Source organism: Dasypus novemcinctus, chromosome 9 (genome assembly GCF_030445035.2).
Source record: "Dasypus novemcinctus isolate mDasNov1 chromosome 9, mDasNov1.1.hap2, whole genome shotgun sequence".
NCBI lineage: Eukaryota > Metazoa > Chordata > Mammalia > Cingulata > Dasypodidae > Dasypus > Dasypus novemcinctus.
The window spans coordinates 63,557,524-63,576,134 of NC_080681.1; the positions used below are offsets into that span (position 1 = coordinate 63,557,524).

General features: G+C 38.0%; 1 protein-coding gene across 6 annotated transcripts in view; it reads right to left on the reverse strand.

The window, feature by feature from the left end:
- The window catches only part of PDE4B (phosphodiesterase 4B), a 778,920-nt gene that overhangs the window by 171,500 nt on the left and 588,809 nt on the right, over positions 1-18,611 (reverse strand). Inside the window, exons 1-2 of one of the 6 annotated variants that reach the window (XM_071217405.1) lie at positions 3,934-4,700; positions 2,542-2,737 (exon numbers count right to left, since the gene is read on the reverse strand). The exons of 4 other annotated variants lie outside the window; for them this stretch is intronic. The gene's annotated coding sequence lies outside the window, so the exon portion shown is untranslated. Of the gene's footprint in view, positions 1-2,541; positions 2,738-3,933; positions 4,701-18,611 lie in introns of those variants that run through there. One more of the 6 variants, XM_071217403.1, reaches the window with a different exon arrangement.

The window sequence follows — 18,611 nt, forward strand, 5'->3', positions numbered from 1 at the left end:
CGAACTCTCAAAACTTTTTCCATTGAGGGTTTCCACCAGGGCTCATTCTACCCTCTTTTCTGCTAGAGGCACTCCTCATGGGCAGAGAGCATAAGTCGCAAGGCAATTCACTGAAAGAGGATATCACAAGGAACTCTGTCCACATGTTAGTATCCAGGAAAGACAGTCCCATCCTTGAAGCAGGGACTAGACCCCGGCACCAAAACGCTCTCCATGCTGTGTCCCTTTGATATCGTTTTCCTTCTCCCTTAGCCTGCCTAAACTCATAGGAGAGCTTGCTGGAATTCAGAAAAAGACAGAGAAGGATTCTCTGGTGAAAAGAATCAGGCTTAGTGAGACAAATGGCCTTTCATATTCCCTGGGGCACTGTTTCAAAGCAACCAACCCAGATGTACAACTTAGGAACAAACATGAATCACCAACCAGACACCAACCCGTCACAGCAAAATTAGCGGGCAGACATCACAATATGTCCTACAGATCCTGGGTGGGAGGAGGGCAGTAGACAAGGGGAAGACTGAGGACAGACTTAACAAGCAAAATGAGCATGTCACACAAACAAATACAATTATGAAGAAATCTGAATCTGAATCTGAACTATCAGAAACAAACAATTTTTTAAATTAACTTTGTAATAATATTACATTAAAAAAAATATATATATATATATATGAGGTCCCATTCAACCCCACTACCCCCACCCCACCTCTCCCCCCGCCCCCAGCAACACTCATTCCCATCATCATGACACATCCATTGCACTTGGTAAGCACATCCCTGGGAACCTCTGCACCTCATGGTCAATGGTCCACATCATGGCCCATACTCTCCCCCATTCCATCCAGTGGGCCCTGTGAGGATTTACAATGCCCGGTGATTGCCCCTGGAGCACCATCCAGGGCAGCTCCATGTCCCAAAGACGCCTCCACTTCTCATCTCCTCCCGCCTTTCCCCATACCCATCAGCCACCATGTCCACTTTTCCCAATCCAATGCCACCTTTTCTATGTGGACACTGGATTGGTTGTGTCCATTGCACATTTAAGGTAATTTCTGCCTCTGCCTTAATTAGGACACACATTTCACCTTTAGGTTGCTTTATATTTTTTAAAAAATCATAAAAGTAATGTAAGAATGTTACAGAAGACATAGACAATAGAGAAAATAAATCATCCTTAATGATCCTTAATGCCAGGGTTATTAGAAATTTAGCATTTGTCTTTCTGAATATTTATTTCCTGCAGGTTTAGATCTTTGATTTTTTTAATTCACAAGTGCTTTTTCATGAACTACAGTTTCCAAAATTACCTTTATTCCATGGGCTAACTATCAGTTCCTACAGTACCTCTACCACAACTTTCTTAAGCATGTTCCATATTATAATATTTTAAAATCGTATTTCAATTATGTTTTAAATGTCTTCAATAATATTTAAATGATGTTGCAGTTGATATCTTTGAGTGTACAGGTACTTCAGTATTCTGAGAAGGTCATTCACAAGTTCTGAATATTTGATTTATACCTGTTCGAAAGGGATTGCCCACATCCATCCAGCATATGAACTAAAACAACATTAACAGAGGCCTTTTTTTTTAGGACCAGAGACTCCCCTCACCTCCCCATGGCTGTTCTCTGGTCTGTGGTATTCTAGATGCTTTCCTCCCACATAGATTTGCCTACTTCTCTCATCTTTTGCTGATTCCCCAGACTGAATCAACTGTTTGTTGTACAAAACCCAATATTTTAACAACTTTAGCCTGCTTTGTATCCAGAGACCATAATTTCAAGGGTGGCAGTGGGGGCAAGGCTATGCATGTTTTGATGGAGAAGTGGTACTCTCAAAAACTGGAATACTCTCCCATCAGTGTCTCTAGTTAGCCACTATCTTCGATTCTCAGCTCATGTCATCTGTTCCAGTAAGTTCTATGACACTGTACCCCACGTTCTATTTCAAATCACGCTCTTTCTCTGTGTTCTAGATTCCTTTACCACAGTACTTTATCACAGTTCTTATACCTCTGTATGAAATTCTCAGTTTATATAGCTGATTTTTAATAGATTTTCTCCAAGAGGGAAAGGACACAATATTACTCATTTTGAATCCTTAGCATCTAATCCAGAGCCATGTAAATAGTAGGTGTTCAAAGAACATCTATTGAACCAATTAAAAAACATCGCTATTTACTGTGAAATGTTTCTCTTCTCCCTCCCCTCTTCCTGCCCCCTATACCCTCATTTCAATTCCCACTGGCATGAGTTCCTGCTGTTTCCTTCAAATGAGTCTACAGAGATGTGGCATTAATTGATTAGATTTGGTTGAGGGCTGGGAGGTGTTCTTTTTTTAAAAAAATGAAATTAATACTGCTGTATTCTCCCTGAGCAAAACAAACTTGCATAGAAAAATTATCGACTTAGATCTTTGAGATAGTAACATCTTTATCCAAACCCCCAAGATGAGAAAAACCCTCCTATTTCAGGCTCTGTTTGCCTTCTTCTCATCTCTTTGTTTTGAATAAAAACAGAAATATTCTCTGGCTCATACTTTCTCTCCGGGTGATTTCTGTTCCCCAGGAATCCATGCAAAGCCAGATCTGAGCTGGTGAAGGGAGGGAGCCAGCAGATGGCAGAAGACTGCCACAGCTTCCTCAGGGTGCGATTCTCCAACCTCGAATCAGAACAAGGGAGTGCTGTCTGGCAGTCTTGGAGGTAGAAATATGACTGAAGTCTTATTCATATGACTGAGAGGAAAAAGCAAGGATAAAGAGCAGAATCACTAGGTGTACATGAAACTGTTTATTAAACTAAGAGAAGCTCTACTACCAAGAATTTAAGCCAAGCCAGGTGGTCTCAGAATTGTCTGCAATTGTCCCCAGCGTTGTTTCCTTATCCCCAGTTACCTTCGCAAACTCCAATTTCTGTAACAAAGACTTATAAAGCAACATACAGGGGATAATTCATTTCTGAACCACAGAAGACTTTTCTTTAGCAACTCAGTCATTTTCTAGGTGACCCTCTTTGGCTTATTCTAACAAAAAGCCCCAGGGAAAAGATAGCATGTGCTACAAAAGAGGTTTCTTGCACCTCATAGGTTACCACCATTCTAGAAGAGATATTGCTTTTTTCTCTTAAAAATTTTTTGTTGAGTATCTCCCACATTTTTTGATTTTTACAACTCTGACAGGTTAATTCTCTTAGTACCATTTCAAAGAAGAGAAAATTGAGATTCCAAACTGTGAAATTTCATTTGAAAAATTCTAAAGTGTGAGCTCTTTTATTATACCCAGGTAACTCTCCTCCATGTCCTCACAGACCTTTCTTGATCCCAGAATTAGCCACTCTATACTATATTCCTTGACTTACATATCTTTTTTACTCCACTAGACTGTAACCTCCTTGAAGCAGGAATGAAGTCTCATACCAGTAGATGCTCAAATATTTATTGAATGAATGCAAGCATCTCACATTTTATTTGAGAAAAAGGCAGTTCCTTTTGGACTAAAACCTTTGAGAGGTGAAGATTTCATAGATGTCCTAAATGGAGTCAATTCCTCTTTACCCCATTCTTCCCAACCAATCCTGCAGTATCCCAAGAATGATTACTTATGAAAACTAACACCTTCAAGTGCTTGCTTATCATTTTGATAAAAACAAATGACCATTTACTTATGGACTTATACTGGCTACCATCTCAATGTACTATCTGGTCCCTGTAGATGGGGAAGCTGGACACCGCCATGCACTTTTACCCACCATGACAATGACCCACCTTCTTCTAGTGAATGCCTGCAGGCTAGAAGCAGTCCTAATTTCTAATGAAGGATTTAAATGTGCAAAACCACAGCCAGCACAATGAAGAGCCCATGTCCTAGCCAAAGGCAAGCAGACCTCCTTTGGCTGCAGCTGCAGCTCATAAAAGCCAGAATATTGGACTTACCCTAAGTATCCAGTTCCAAAGACCAGTGCTGACTTCTTTCCCATGGATCAGGAAAGAGAATTCTGATGTTTAGCTCATCTGAATTCCAGAAGCAGCTTCTTGTCACTTTCTCTTTTTCCCAGGGGCTCTGAAAATTTACTTTTATGACAGTAATCCAAAACTGGTTTCTCCTCAGAAAGTCTAAATCAAGGGTAGCATAGAAGGCTGTAGAGCTGTGGGATTCTAGAGAAGGGGTTCCAGTTAGTTCCCTGTTCTGGGGTAACTAACGAAAATGAAACAGGGATTACTTGTTCTCTGCTCCCACACCTCGGTCCTGTACTCACTGAAATGAAGTTGAGGAGTAGATTGCTGAGGTGCCACTGAGAGCTGACATTGTACAGAGATTTTGGAGATGGAAGAAAGATGGGTTCTTGTTTTAGTTTCCTAGGCTGCTCAAAGCAAATACCATGAAATGAGTCAAGTTAAAAAATTGGAAATTATTTGCTCATGGTTTTGAGGCCAGGAAAATGTCCAAATCAAGGTATCAAGGCCATGCTTTTTCCTAGAAGACGGTGCCATCCTGGGGCTGGTTGCCAGTGATCCTTGGTTCCTCTCTCACATGGCAAGGCATGTGGTGGCATCTCCTGGGGTCTTTCTTTTCTTCCCGGTTCTGTTTCAGCTTCTTGCTTCCTGTGGCTTTCTCTCTCTTTGTCTGAATTTCATTCTCCTTTAGGGGACTCCAGTAAGAGGATTAAGACCCATCCAGATTGGGCTGGAACACAATTTAACTGAAGTAATTTCATTGAAAGGTCCTAAGTACAATGGGTTCACACCCATAGGAATGGTATAACTTTAAGAATAAGTGTTTTCTGGGGTACATACAGTTCCAAATCATCACAGACCTCAAATGTGGTTTGATGTTGTTAATAGTGCTGATAACACATTCATTCAACAAATATATTTATTAAGCACACACTATGAAACAAGGCACTGCTCTGGAACTGATAATACCTCAACGTAAAAGATGGACAAGGTCCCAGGGGGGAGAGATGGACAATAAACAAATAAACACATAAGATAATTCCAGATAGTCATAAATGCTATGAAGAAATTAAAATGTAATATATCATAAAGACAGGTAGGAAGAAGAGTGCTGCTTTAGTTTGAGTGGCCAGCAGGCCTGCTATCTACTGCAGACACTAGGGGATATCATCCATCTTTCTCAGACGGCATCATTTTAGTTGAGCTCTGATTGGATGTAGTGGTAAAGTTCACCCCTGGTATCTTTCTGATCTCTATTTCTATACTCTTTTTTAAAACATAGACTAGGAATAGGGTCAGATGACACTTGGGTTTGAATTTGGTGCCATTTTTTAAGCAAGTGATTAATCTTTTCCTCAGCCCTGCTCCCTTTCTCAGCTGAATTAGTTGCTCCATAGATCAATATAGCTGTATCTCTATTGAGATCTACCAATTTATGTAGTTCTACCATAGCACTTATCTAGCATAATTGTGTCCCTCAAGGACACAGACGACTTCTTCATATTTTTACTCCAGTTCTAATTCCCAGTCCTGTCACAGTGTAGAAACTTAATAAATGTCTGATGAGTGAGAAAATGAAGGAACGAACTGTTCGGGAGCAAGGAACTTTCACAATCTCCCTTCGATGCCCATTATAGACTGCACAGGAATTCTTCTCCAATGGGAAGAATAATTAGTGGTGTGGGAACACCAAGTTACTACCTGTCCTCTGCTCTAATCACCCCCTAAAAGTTAACTCCATACAAAAGAATCAAGGCTTTGTCACTGACGGCCACCTGTCGAGAGGGGCTAGAATGCCTTTCTTAAAGTACAAAACCAAAGGAGAAGGAAAATGATCTCCCCTGGCAGCGGTCATTCTCATCCTTTGGTGTTAATGGTGTCAGAGATGGAAATGCCACGTCTGTTACTCTTGATGTTATTCTGGTAGAAAGATTTAATGTAACTGAGGGCTTTATCTTGCAAGTTCTTTGATTTATTGTCTGAAATCCTTTCTCAGTTTGTAAATATTTTACTAAAGGAAGGGTGAACAGAAAATAATACCAACAACTTATTTTTCTAATGAGATTGTAAAATGAGGGCTTATTTTTAAACATTTTATTTCAGATACTTAGGAACATTTTCTGGCATGAGCCTTCAATGAATTCAAATTGCATTGTTCCTAATATACAACTTAAAGCACAAGGAAAACAGAATCAAATTTAAACAATCCTACCTCATAATTATAAGAACTTTAGTCCTAGCAATTTGTCAAAATGCTCTCTCCATCTATTTCCAGAGTAAATATGCTTTTCAGAAATAAGAATATGCTACAAAGTAAGCACATGTTTCTCTATGTTTTCTAATTATGACTGAAATTTCACAGACCCACTCTCAAATTTTGTCCACATTATCCTCAGGAAGGGGAGGACAATTCTTAACAGTAATAGTCACATGCTATATGACAGTGATTCTTGGGAAAGGTAGGGGTCCCCAGATGAGAATACTTTTGTATTTGGATGTGCTTTGTATGTGGATATTATGAAGGATAAAATCAAGGTTGAGAACATACTTCCTTGTGTTAATGCTGTCCCATTATTCTACACTTTGGATACAGAAATTTTCCTACCAGTTCAATATTTTCCTGGTCACATTCCCTACCTTTTCTAGGGACTATTATAAAAGAAATTCAAATTCTGTACAATAAAATATAAATATACTGATTTATAAGCATAGTAACCCTGCCAATAATAAAATATATTCATTAAATAAAATATTTATTAAGAAATATGGTGCCAGTTTCTAGCACTACACCTCAAGTAGGGAAATGAGATTGGTCTGGGAAAACTTATACTTATTCAAACAGAAAGGGCTTCAAGAGATTGCTGCTTTCTTTGATGATAACTACTCATATACCATCTGGAAATCAGTCCTAAAAATCTGCTTGAAATAATTATCTAAAATAGCACAGGTAAGGGGTCATTTAGTTTCTGTTTGTATACTACACTGATGGGGGAGATGTTAACTATATGAGCCAATGAATTTCATTTTCGGATTTAATTGCTTTTTATTTAATTGTTTAAAATTGGGCAAGGAAACTTGGATTTCTTTTAATGTTTAGTCTAAATCTCTCCCAACCCCCATCTATCTTCCTCACTGTGGTAAATGGAATCCCCAACTACTCAGTTGTAAAAAGCAGAATTATCCTTGATGGTACCTCCTTCTTCACCCACCTTCTTTCTCAGTTGGCCCAGTCCTGTCCATTCTACCTAAAAACTACATCAGAAATCTATATACATTTTCCAGTCTCTGCTGCCACAACTTGGTTTAGGGAATTGAGATCTCTTACCTGAACTAGAACAATCTCCCTGTGGAGTTCCCTGCTTCCAGTTGCCCCCTGTCCTCCAAACTCTGCTCCACATAACAGCAAGAGTGATCTTTTAACACAAAATCAAGTCATGTCATTGCACAAAGAATAAAATTCAAGCTCCTCAAAAGGGATTATGAATCCCCACATGATCTGGCCCCTGCTACCCCTCCAACTTCATTTTATACCACGCTTCCTTCAATTTAGTATGATTCAGCCTCAGGGGCTCCCTTTCAGTTCTAGAAACATGCCAAGTCCTTTCCCACCTCAGCAATTTTGCACATGTATCTTGTTCGTGGATACATCTCCTTTCTTAGAACAATGCCTGGCTCATAAAAAGTGCTCAGTAAATAGTTGTTGAATGAGTGAATAAATGTTAGCTCTCTGCTTGTTCTCTTCTCCACTCTTCATATGGCTGCCTTCTTCTCATTCTTCAAGCACTGGCTTAAGTCACTCACTTATCTAAGCAGGTACATCTTTCCATCCTTGTACCTACCATAACTTCTTGATGTATTTATTTATTTATTTACTGTCTCCCTCTCTCTAAAGAATCTAAGTGCCACAAGAGCCGTCTGTTTTGTTTACTCATGTATTACTGGTGCCTGGCATGGTGCCTGGCACATACAAGTTCTGAGAAAATGTCTGTTCAATGGATTAACGAATTCTTAAAGGAGTGTGTGAGGATATTCAACATCAGTAATTCCTCAATGATGTATAGCAGATCCAACTTATTATTACTTTTAAAAAATATTTCTTCATCCAAGAAGGGTTTGTTTCCTATCACTGGTCTGGCTCCCAAACTCATCCTAAGGAAATTCAATTTTAAAATAACAGTTGATGTAGAAACACATCACAAGTCTGAAGTGTTTCTTGTGATTATTACTCTGGGCTTATTTCAGAGAATAAGACTGGTTTTCACATCAAATTTCACAAGCTATTGACCTTTGTCAGAGAGCTTCAAGTAGGTGTTGAAAATGACAGAAGATGCATTTCCAGTTCCAGGTTTCTGAAATGCCATTACTTAATATATCAAGAACTTTGCACTTTAAAAAGAATTTATATTCTCCTGAATGAGCAAGCCATTTATATCCTTTTTGGTGGAGGTAGGAGTGGAAAGAGTAGCTGTATGGTTTGCTATAAACTCAAATAATAATCATAAGATTGGAAATCAATGTCTCAGGCTCCGGTCTACATAGCACTTAACAGTGTTTACATCAGTAAACGTCTGGTCTCCAAATGTTATCAACCATGAACACTGCACCTGCATTACAGCCTGGCTTTGAGATTTTAAATATGTTCTTTTGGGAAGAAATGAGGGGTGAAAGAAATAGGAGAAGTGTAAGTAAAGGTGGAAAAATGAGATGCCAGAATCTTTTCTTCTTTATTTATGCAGTAAATTTAAAAAGAGCTACACAGTTTTTCTCAAGGTTATTGAGAACTTATAATATGCCAGATAAGATGTTGTGTTTGGTATACATTACCTTGTTTAATTGTTATACTTTTGCTGAGAGGAAGATATTAACTTGTTTTTGTGGATGTGAAAGCCAAAGTTCAAAGGATTTTAATAACTTGCTGAAAATCAGTCAGCTATTGAATGATGGGACCCGGAATTAAAACCAGTTTGGTTTGGTCCACTAATGAACCAATCAGCTTGTTCATATCTATATAAATATACATCTGCTCTGTTCTCTCTCTTGTTACTACAGATACATTTCCATGATTTTATCTGAAGCTAACTCCTCTGCTCTGAATCCTATCCTGTCTTACTCATTCCTGCATCATCATTTTATATTTTACACATTAGCAAACAATTAGATTAAAATATTTTAATCTGAAAAAAAACAACCCACAAACAAAAATAATTAAAAAGATTTCCATCAAACACATGCAAGTTGAAAGAATTCATCACCAGCAGACTTGCAGTGCAAGAAACATTAAAGGAAATACTTCAAGAAGAAGGAAAATGATACCAGATGGAAATCTGATCTACACAAATGAATAGTTTTGTGGTTTTTTTTCTTGTTACTGCAATCTTTTTAAAAGATAATTGACTATAAAGCAAAAGATAATAACAATGTATTGCGGAGTTTATAACATACGTAGAAGTAAAACATATGACAACAAGAGCACAAAGGCAAAGAGGGGAGAAATAAAATTATGCTGTGGAAAGATTTTTTACTATAAGCAAATTGGTATACTGTTTGAAGTTAGACTGAAATAAGCTAAAAATTACACTACAAATTTATTTTATAGTGTTATTTTTTTATTACTGAAGTAATAAAATTTAAAAAAAGAATGATAGTTAATAGCTAACATAGGGGATAAAATGGAAGCATAAAATAGTTAATTATCCAAAACAAAGCAGAGAAAAAGAGAAAAGCATGTAATGAATAGATAGGACAAAAAGAAAATAAATAGAAAGGTTATAGTTTTAAACTGACCTTGTCAATAATCTCTTTATATTTAAATAGCCTCAATAGCATAACTAAAAGTCAGACATTTTAGAATGATCAAAAAATCAAGAACATACTGTATGTTATCTATAATAAGGTACTTTAACTATAAAAACACACATAGGTTAAAAGGGAAAAAAGTGAAGAAGGTATGTCATGGTAACATTAATCAAAAGAGATCGATGTAAGGCTAGAGAGGAGACAGCCTCAGGAATCTCAGAGGGAAACAGCTGTGCTTTTGTTTAAATGCCTTACTGGGGAAGTTGAATGCAGTAAAACAGCAAAGCAACCATGGCATCCATTCCTCCCCAACCAGACAGAGCCACAAGAACCCCTAACAGAGTACTTCCTCCAGTTACTATCAATTAATGGGTGTGGGCACAAGGAAAATGAAAAACATTTGCTTTGGTCATGGCCATGAGAAGAAGCCAATTCTCCCCTCTACAACTCAGTGTCTTCATCTGTAATTTAAGTGGGAGATGGGAAAGGATTTTTAACTGGATGGCCACTGCAGTGGACACTTTTGTTTAGAAGGACTGCCTGCCATTTAACTACCTTCCTGTGGAGACCATGTCATTTAAGTCCTGGTAGGTGGCTGAAGTTACCTCATCTCAAAAAAGCACAACATTGTGAAGGTAACTAATATTTTTAAATGGTGAAAATATTTTGGTAGTTGATGTGGTGATGGTAGCACAACATTGTGAATGTAATTAATACCATGAAATGTATACTTGAAAGTGGTTAAAATGGGTATTTTGTGTTGTATATATATTATCACAATAAAAAATAATTTTAACAACATGGTTAAAAAAAAGAGATCCTGAATGGCTGTATTAATATAAAAAGTAGACTTCAGAGCAAACAACTATTGCTAGGAATAAAGAAGGTTGTTTCATAATGATAAGGAACTCAATTCATAAAGAGGATGTAACTAAATGTTTATGCATCTAATAACAGTGTTTCTAAATATACAAAGTAAAAATTTGCAAAACTGAAAGGAGAAATGGAAAATTATAGCTTTAATAGTTGATAGAAAAAATTGACAGAAATCTGCTAAGGATATAGAAGATTGAACAACACTATCAATGTGATCTAATTGACATTTATAGAAAAATCCACCTAACAGCTGAATACATATTCTTTTCAAGTATACACAGAACATTTACCAAGATCAATCATATTCTGGTCTCAAAAAGTTTTAAAAAATCCAAGTCAGTCTAAGAATCTTCTCTAATCATAGTAGAATTAAATTAGAAATCAGTAACACAAAGATCTCTGGAAAAGGTCCTAATATTTGGCAACTAAACACATTATGGATAATTCGTGGGTAAAAAATGAAATCAAAAGAGGAATTAGAAAGTGTTCTGAATGGAATGAAAATGAAAAAAGACCACATATCATTATTTGTGGGATGCAGCTAAAATATTACTTAGAGGGAAATCTAATTAAATGGAAGGGAACATTCTCAACCAGCTAAAGTTCATCTACACAAAACCTACAGCTAACATCAGATTTGATGGTGAAAGACTGAATGCTTTTCCCCTAAGACCAGGGACAAGATGAGAATGTTCTTATCACATCTATTCAACATTTTCCTGGAGGTTCTAATTACTGCAATAAGGCAAGACTAAGATGTAAAAGGCATCCACATCAGAAATGCAGGAGTAAAATTGTCTTTATTCACAGAGGATATAATTGTTTATGTAGAAAATTCATTGCAGCTATAATATAGCCCCAAATTGGAAACAACCCAAATGTCCACCAGTGGGAGAATGGACAAACAAGTTATGCCATCTCCATACAATGGAATACCAGTAAACAATGCAAAGCAATGAACTATCCATACCAGCAACGTGGATGAATTCCAAAATAATTATGCTGAGTGAAAGAAGGTAGGTAAAAATACATATACTATTTGATTCCATTTATATGAAATTCTAGAAAATAAAACTGATGTACAGTGACAGAAAGCAGATCAGTTGTTTCCCAGAGAAGGGAGGGAATAATAGAGAGGGGTAGAAGGGATTACAAAGGAGACTTTTGGGTTTGATGGATATGTTCATTATTTGAATGTGGTGATGGTTTCATGAATGTCCAAATTGTACACTTTAAAAGCCCATTCTTTTGCATGCCACTTGTACCACAATAAAGCTGTTTTATAAAAGTACTTGTTATTACTCCATGCCACCCACCACCTATTGCCCCATTTTGCACTCTTTTTTAAAGAAAGGTCTTCAAAAAGTTGTCTTTCCTTGCTGTCTCCATTTCTTTTTTTTTTAAGATTTATTTATTTATCCCCCCCCCCCCCCCCCCGGTGTCTGCTCTCTGTGTCCATTCTTTGTGTGCTCTTCTGTGACCGCTTCTATCCTTATCAGATAGATGTGAATCTGTGTTTCTTTTTGTTGTGTCAGCTCTCCGTGTGTGCGGCACCATTCTCGGGCAGGCTGCACTTTCCTTCATGCTGGGCAGCTCTCCACACGGGGCACGCTCCTTGAGCGTGGGGCTCCCCTACGCGGGGGACACCCCTGCGTGGCAGGGCACTCCTCGCGTGCATCAGCACTGCGCATGGGCCAGCTCCACACGGGTCAAGGAGGCCCGGGGTTTGAACCGCAGACCTCCCATATGGTAGACGGACGCCCTAACCACTGGGCCAAGTCCACTTCCCTGGCTCCATTTCTTGAACATCAATTTTCATTTCAACACACTAAATAAGGATCTGGCCCATAGCACTTCATAGTAACTCCTTCTCTATGAGCATTGGTATCCTACATCCTGCCAAAACCAACAGTCAATTCTTACTCATCATCCTTCTCAATCTATCAGGAGTATTTGGCACACTTCTCTTCATTTGTCTTTTAAGATAGAGTCTTCTGCGGGTTCTCCTCTTAGCTCATTGGCTTTCCTAGGTCCTTTAACCTTTTTCCAAACAACAAATATTGGCATGTAGCTGGGCTCAGTTCTCAGTCCTCTTTCTTCTCTATCTATATTCATTTCCTAAGTTACTTTATCATGGCTTTTATTATTATGGCATAAAATACTGTCTATTCACCAGTGACTCTATAATGTGTTTAAAACTATGGGAACTACAGGAGGAATATGATGAATGATCACAGGGCTCATAACCTAGATGGATAGACAAGGTTAACACAACAAAAACTTCGAGAAAAGCAAAGACAGTATTAAGGGGAAGGGTTTGAAAATGTGATAAAGATGCCAGGTGCCTTCAGAGACGAACCCAGCCTATGCTTTCCGGTATATTCGAGGTACTGCATCTGCGATGGTTTCATGCATCATTGCTCTCAGCTCTGTTGGTAATTTCATTTAAAATACATCTAATTTCTAAAAAACTATCTAGCATTGATTTTGCATCTGAAGAGTTTTAGAAGCATCAACATTCCAAAAATAAATGGTATCATGATTCCATTAGAGCTCAAGCAAAGTCTCCAAGCTTCACTGTTCTTTGCTATTTATTTTCAGAAATTTAATCTTCCCGTAATCTAAACCCAATACTTCTGAGCAGGTCACAACTTGCCCTTCCTGAGGCTGGGTAGTGTTCCTTTTCATTCTCAAAGGCCCAGGAAAGGTGGGACAGTCAGGTTGGGTGGATGACGTCACCATTTCAGTATCCCCAGAGAACTGTGAAGATCCTTTACCTCACACCTGGCCCTCATTTGGAAAGTGAAAAGCTCAAAGCATAACAGGCTTCAGCTTTCCTTTTCAGTGCAATCCTTTCAAAAGAGGGAGAGAGTAGTGTTTTGAAGTGGACAGAGAAGCCCTCACTTTTTAACCAGTATGAGTGCATTTTCCTCTTCAGGTATCATTTCCTTTTCATGACTCCTTATTTTGAAAAAGACATTGTTACTTTACAAATCTATCTTTTCAACAGCAGAAACAATTATTGCCTCTGGATCTAAATACTTGAGAAAAAGTATTTACAAAGCATTCTTTTCCTTTCAGTTGCTTCTCTTACATTCATATTCTTTCACTGACTCACAAACAGTTAAACAAGGGATGTGAAGGGCTTATTTATTTGACAGCCACCTCTCTGAATATTTCTTCTCAGCTCTATCAATAATCCCATTTCCTCATTGTATTTTCTCACAACCAATTTTCTCAACATGAATTTCCTCTTTTATACTCAATTATTTTAACTTACTGGTAAATTACCCAGTCAAACCCAAACATCAGTTTCAGTAATCAAAAGGACAGAGGGCTTTTCACACGGTGTTTCTGACTCACAGACTTCTGACTCACAGATGGATTTATTGTGTCCTGTGCCACCTCAATAATGTGGCATTAGTTGGGCAAATATAAGCCATCATCTTAAGCAGCCTAGCTGAGGTTCTTGCATGTTTGCTTCTTGATTTTATAAATGAGTCACTTAACTTCTTCAATATATTTTATCATTCTCTTTTGAAGTATGACCATTATACTCTAGACAAGGAATTAATCATACTCATTCCATTTTCCATGCAGGTTTTACAATTGAAGAACTATTTTAATATAGAACTGGGAGATGCTTAAGGTTATGCCTTAATTAAACCAAGTAGCAGCAACTTTTACTCTCATTGGGAAAATTGAGTTTGGGGATAGTTGATTTTCTTTTTTGTCTGTTTTTAGGTTAACAGTTCTTCTGTTGCACAAAGAAAGCCTCATTGCGTTCTTTGAAAAGAAAAAAAAAAAAAGAACACAAATGTCTCAAGTCTCCCATAGCAATCTCTGCAATAGGATTATCATGTCTTTTTGGTGATCGAGATACTTTTCACATTTCTTCCTTTTCTTCCTTTTTAAAGATTTTAACACAAAGTGTAATTTAACTCTCCTCTGCTAAAATCTCTAATACATCACTGAAGACAGAAGAATGTTTCAAGCTCCTCTGCCTGTCAGTCAAGGCCCTGAAAGTATAATTTGAACTCAGTCTTCTAAATTTACGTGCCACCATCGCTTACCTACACTTTAACTAAGTTGAATTATGCACTCTCCCCGGAGTTATATTTACCTGTCTTTGCTTATGCTATTCTTACTTTCTAAAATATCCTTTATGACATTTCTGCAAATCCAAACCCTTGTGCGAACAAGGGTTTAGAGTGGGGGATGGAAATTACAGGAATAAGGAAGAATTCAGCAACACTAACTATAGTAGTGGATGCCTAGAGAGTGCTAAAACTTCCCTGTGTGGTCAACTCCATGAAAAAATAGTTGGAGTGACTTAGGGGGTCCTACAGATGGTGGGAGATGATTGCTCTGGGAAAGGTCAATTTAGAAGCAGTTTAATGTAATGGGTTAGGCACAGGCTTTGGATTGAGGCAGACATGGGTCTGAATAGAAGCTTTGATTTTTTTTTGGTAAATGGCCTTTGATTTAACCTCCCTCGAGACTTAGTCTCCTCATCTGTACAACAGTGGTAGGAGTGACATCTCAAAGACTTATTATGAGAATTAAATAATATGTATAAAGATTTAGATTTTCATCTCTGCAGTTTGCTTGCCATGTAAGAAGTGACAGTATAGTTTATTTAGACAACAGGCTGAGGTTGTGTCATCACCTTCTCCATTCTCTGAAATGTAATTCCCAACATCTGTAGTTATCACATAATGTACCGGAAAATTCTCATGTGCCCTGGAGCCACTGTGGTGTGGACTAGAAATTTAGCAAAGAGTTAAGAACCCCTGGATCTGCTAAAGAGTTCTGGCCTCCCAGAAGAGAGAATCTGGTGGGGGTGGGGAAGAGACCAAAAGCCAGGGGACTGAACAGAGTCTTGGAATATTAGTAACTCAGGAGGAGCCCAAAACGTGTATGGTAGGCACTGACCTGGAAGTCCCAAAGGCTCACACAATCTTTGTCTACTACTTTGCCTTGCAGCTAAGAGTGGTCAAGGGGCTCAGTTTTGGCCAAGGAGATATAGATGGAGGGCTCTGAGGAAGGTGTTCCTTCTAAGATATTATGTCGAATCACATGAAATTGCCATTTATGTAGGTTAAAAATAGTTGAAAATCAGTCATTTCAAATAGTTCGACCTATTGAAAACAAAACTTTACTATGTTAGTGTGATAGTTAGGTTCATGTGTCAACTTGGTTAGGTTATGGTGTCTGGTTGTTTGGTCAAGCAAGCACTGCCTGCTTGTTACAGTGGAGGTATTTTGTATTAATAGATGAATTTGCATCTATAATCAGTTTATTGCATTTACAGCTGATTACATCTACAATCCACAAAGAAGACTGCCTGCAGCAATGTGGGGAGTCTCCTCATCCAGGGATCTTAAAAGCCAGAACTGAGGATTTCAGAAAGCAGAAAGAATTAACCATTCCAGTCTCTATTTCAGTCAGCCAGCTTCTCCTGGGGGAATTGATTCAACTTCACCTTAGAGTTTCTGGCTTGCAGCTTGCTTTTTGGAATTTGGACTTGCCAATCCTCTTGATTGGGTGAGCCAGTTCCTAAAATAACACCTCTCTTTCTTACATGCTTGGATGCAGCATAGTGGTTGGTGATGGAATAAAGGAAGCATGGATCAGGAAAACAATATTATATGCATATATACATATACATATACATATCTGTTCTATTTCTTTGGAGAACCCTTACTAAAACACTAGAACCCTTTATCCATTGTTCACTGCCATTTCCTTTTTTTCTGCCTGGAACAGGGAATTCAATGCTTGGACAATCAGTATCAATTTTATGGCCCTGAGTGAAAAACACCAGGATAGTGGAAAATAAGATAAAAGGATCCTGAGTCTTTGGTGACACCATTGAGTGATAGAAGGTTCTGACTGCCTGAGACAAATAAAGCCCAAACTGTTTACCTACTGTGGTAAGGTATATGAATTGCAGCTGACTAATTGATGCCATGATTTCAGTAGAGGAACAGTGGACTTTTACTGGGTGAAGGCTCTGACCCCAGACAAACTGTCTTCAGTGGGTACAGTACTTCTCAGGATGACTAAAATATTTGGAGGAGAAATAAACTTTATGGCTCCAGAGGCAACATGGTATGATTCTTTTTCAAAAAGGGCAAAGGGAGGAGTAGTAAAGGAGTTTGGGGGAGAGCTAAAATTTTTAAACAGGGTAGTAAAGTTAGCAATACCTGTATCTGAGAGTATATCTGAGATATCTGAGGAAATAGCAAGTTCAAAGACACAAGGGCAAGAACATGCCTGGCCTTTGAATAACTGCAGGGAGGCCAGTGTTGCTGCAGCAAAATGAGTTAGAAGAGTAGTAACAGATGAGAACAGAGGGCTACCAGGAAGTCAGATCATATAGACCTTCATAAAGCACTTGAGAATAAGACAGGAATCAATGATGACTTCAAAGTTTGACACCTGAGCAATTAGGAGACCAGAGTTGTTGTGAACTGAGATGAGGAAGATAGCAGAAGGAGCAGGTTTGGATTTGAGGTGAATATCGGATCTTATAAGCTTGGGATGATGGATATCTAAGAAGATTATGTCAAATTGACAGCTGGTTAGAAGAATCTGGATTTCAGTGGAGAGATACACATTTCAGGTCAAATGAGGACTTCCTAGACTAATGAATCAAGAGTAGTCTGTGAAGTTGCACACATTTGTTTAAAAAGTGTCCAAATAAATTGGTGTTTGCATCCATCTATTTTCAGTCTCCTGTATACTGACTATTATTTAGTTGACAGGGCTAATAGGAGGGGTTTGGGCAGCATTAGGTGAAATAATGTATACAAAGAGCATACCCCAGAGAAGATGTTCAATAAATAATACTTACTGTATATTGCATACTTATATTTTTCCAGGGACTTTGTTGAGAACTCTGCTTAAATTGACTTATTTAAACTTTACCATCAATCTGTGAGGTATATACTATTTTAACTTGGTTATGTGACTGATCTGAGATCTAGACAACCTCAGAATCTGCCCAAGGTCAGAGAGCTGGTAAGCAACAAAACTTAGGTTCAAACAAAGTAGTTTCTTTTTACTCCTAAGCCAGTGCTCGTAACATACATACTATACATGTTACAAACTCAGAAGCCCTTAGGGGTAACATAAATGTTTGCAGGAACTCCTATATTCAACACCTACTCAATGTGTACACATGGGAGTCTAATAGCCATCTCAGACTCTACATAGCCAAAATAGAATTCTTTATTTTCCCAACTAAATCTGTTCCTCTTTCAGTCTTTCCCAACTCAATAATGGCACTGTCATCTGCCCAGTTGCTCAAGCCAAAAACCTAGGAATTGTCCTTAATTCGTCTCTTTCCCTCATCTGATTCATCAACAAGGTTTGATGGCTTTATTTCCAACATCTATCCCATATCTGTATACTTTTGTTCACATTCCCAGTTCCCACCCTCATTCAAGCTACCATTATCTGGACTCTTTCAATAATCACTTAACTGCTCTTGCTTTCATTCTTGGTTCCTGTAATCTATTTTCCCCACAGTAACCAGAATAAACATTAAAAAATATAAACTAGATCAGGCACATGAGATTTATGACAATTGTAAGAGTTCCCAATAGCTTTTTAATACATTCTCATTGTTTAAATTAAGCAATGTCAATATATTTTGTAAGAAACCAAAAACCCCAACTGACATAGTATTAGTTATTATATCAATATTATTACTATTACTACTACTAATAGCAGGAAAAAATAATGTGTTTACTGCTTTAGACAGGAATAGCCAGGGCTTAATTGGAGAAATAAATGAAGATATCAACTTCATGACATTCCCTGGAGCCCTGGTAACATTTTCAACTTATTCTCCTTCAAGGGACTATCAACTCCAATCAATGTTGTTAACCCATCCCCAGAAAGCTCTCAGCAACAATTTTAAGGTACCTTTCTAAAGCTCTAAATTTGTCAGACCAGTGACAGTAAATCCAAATCTA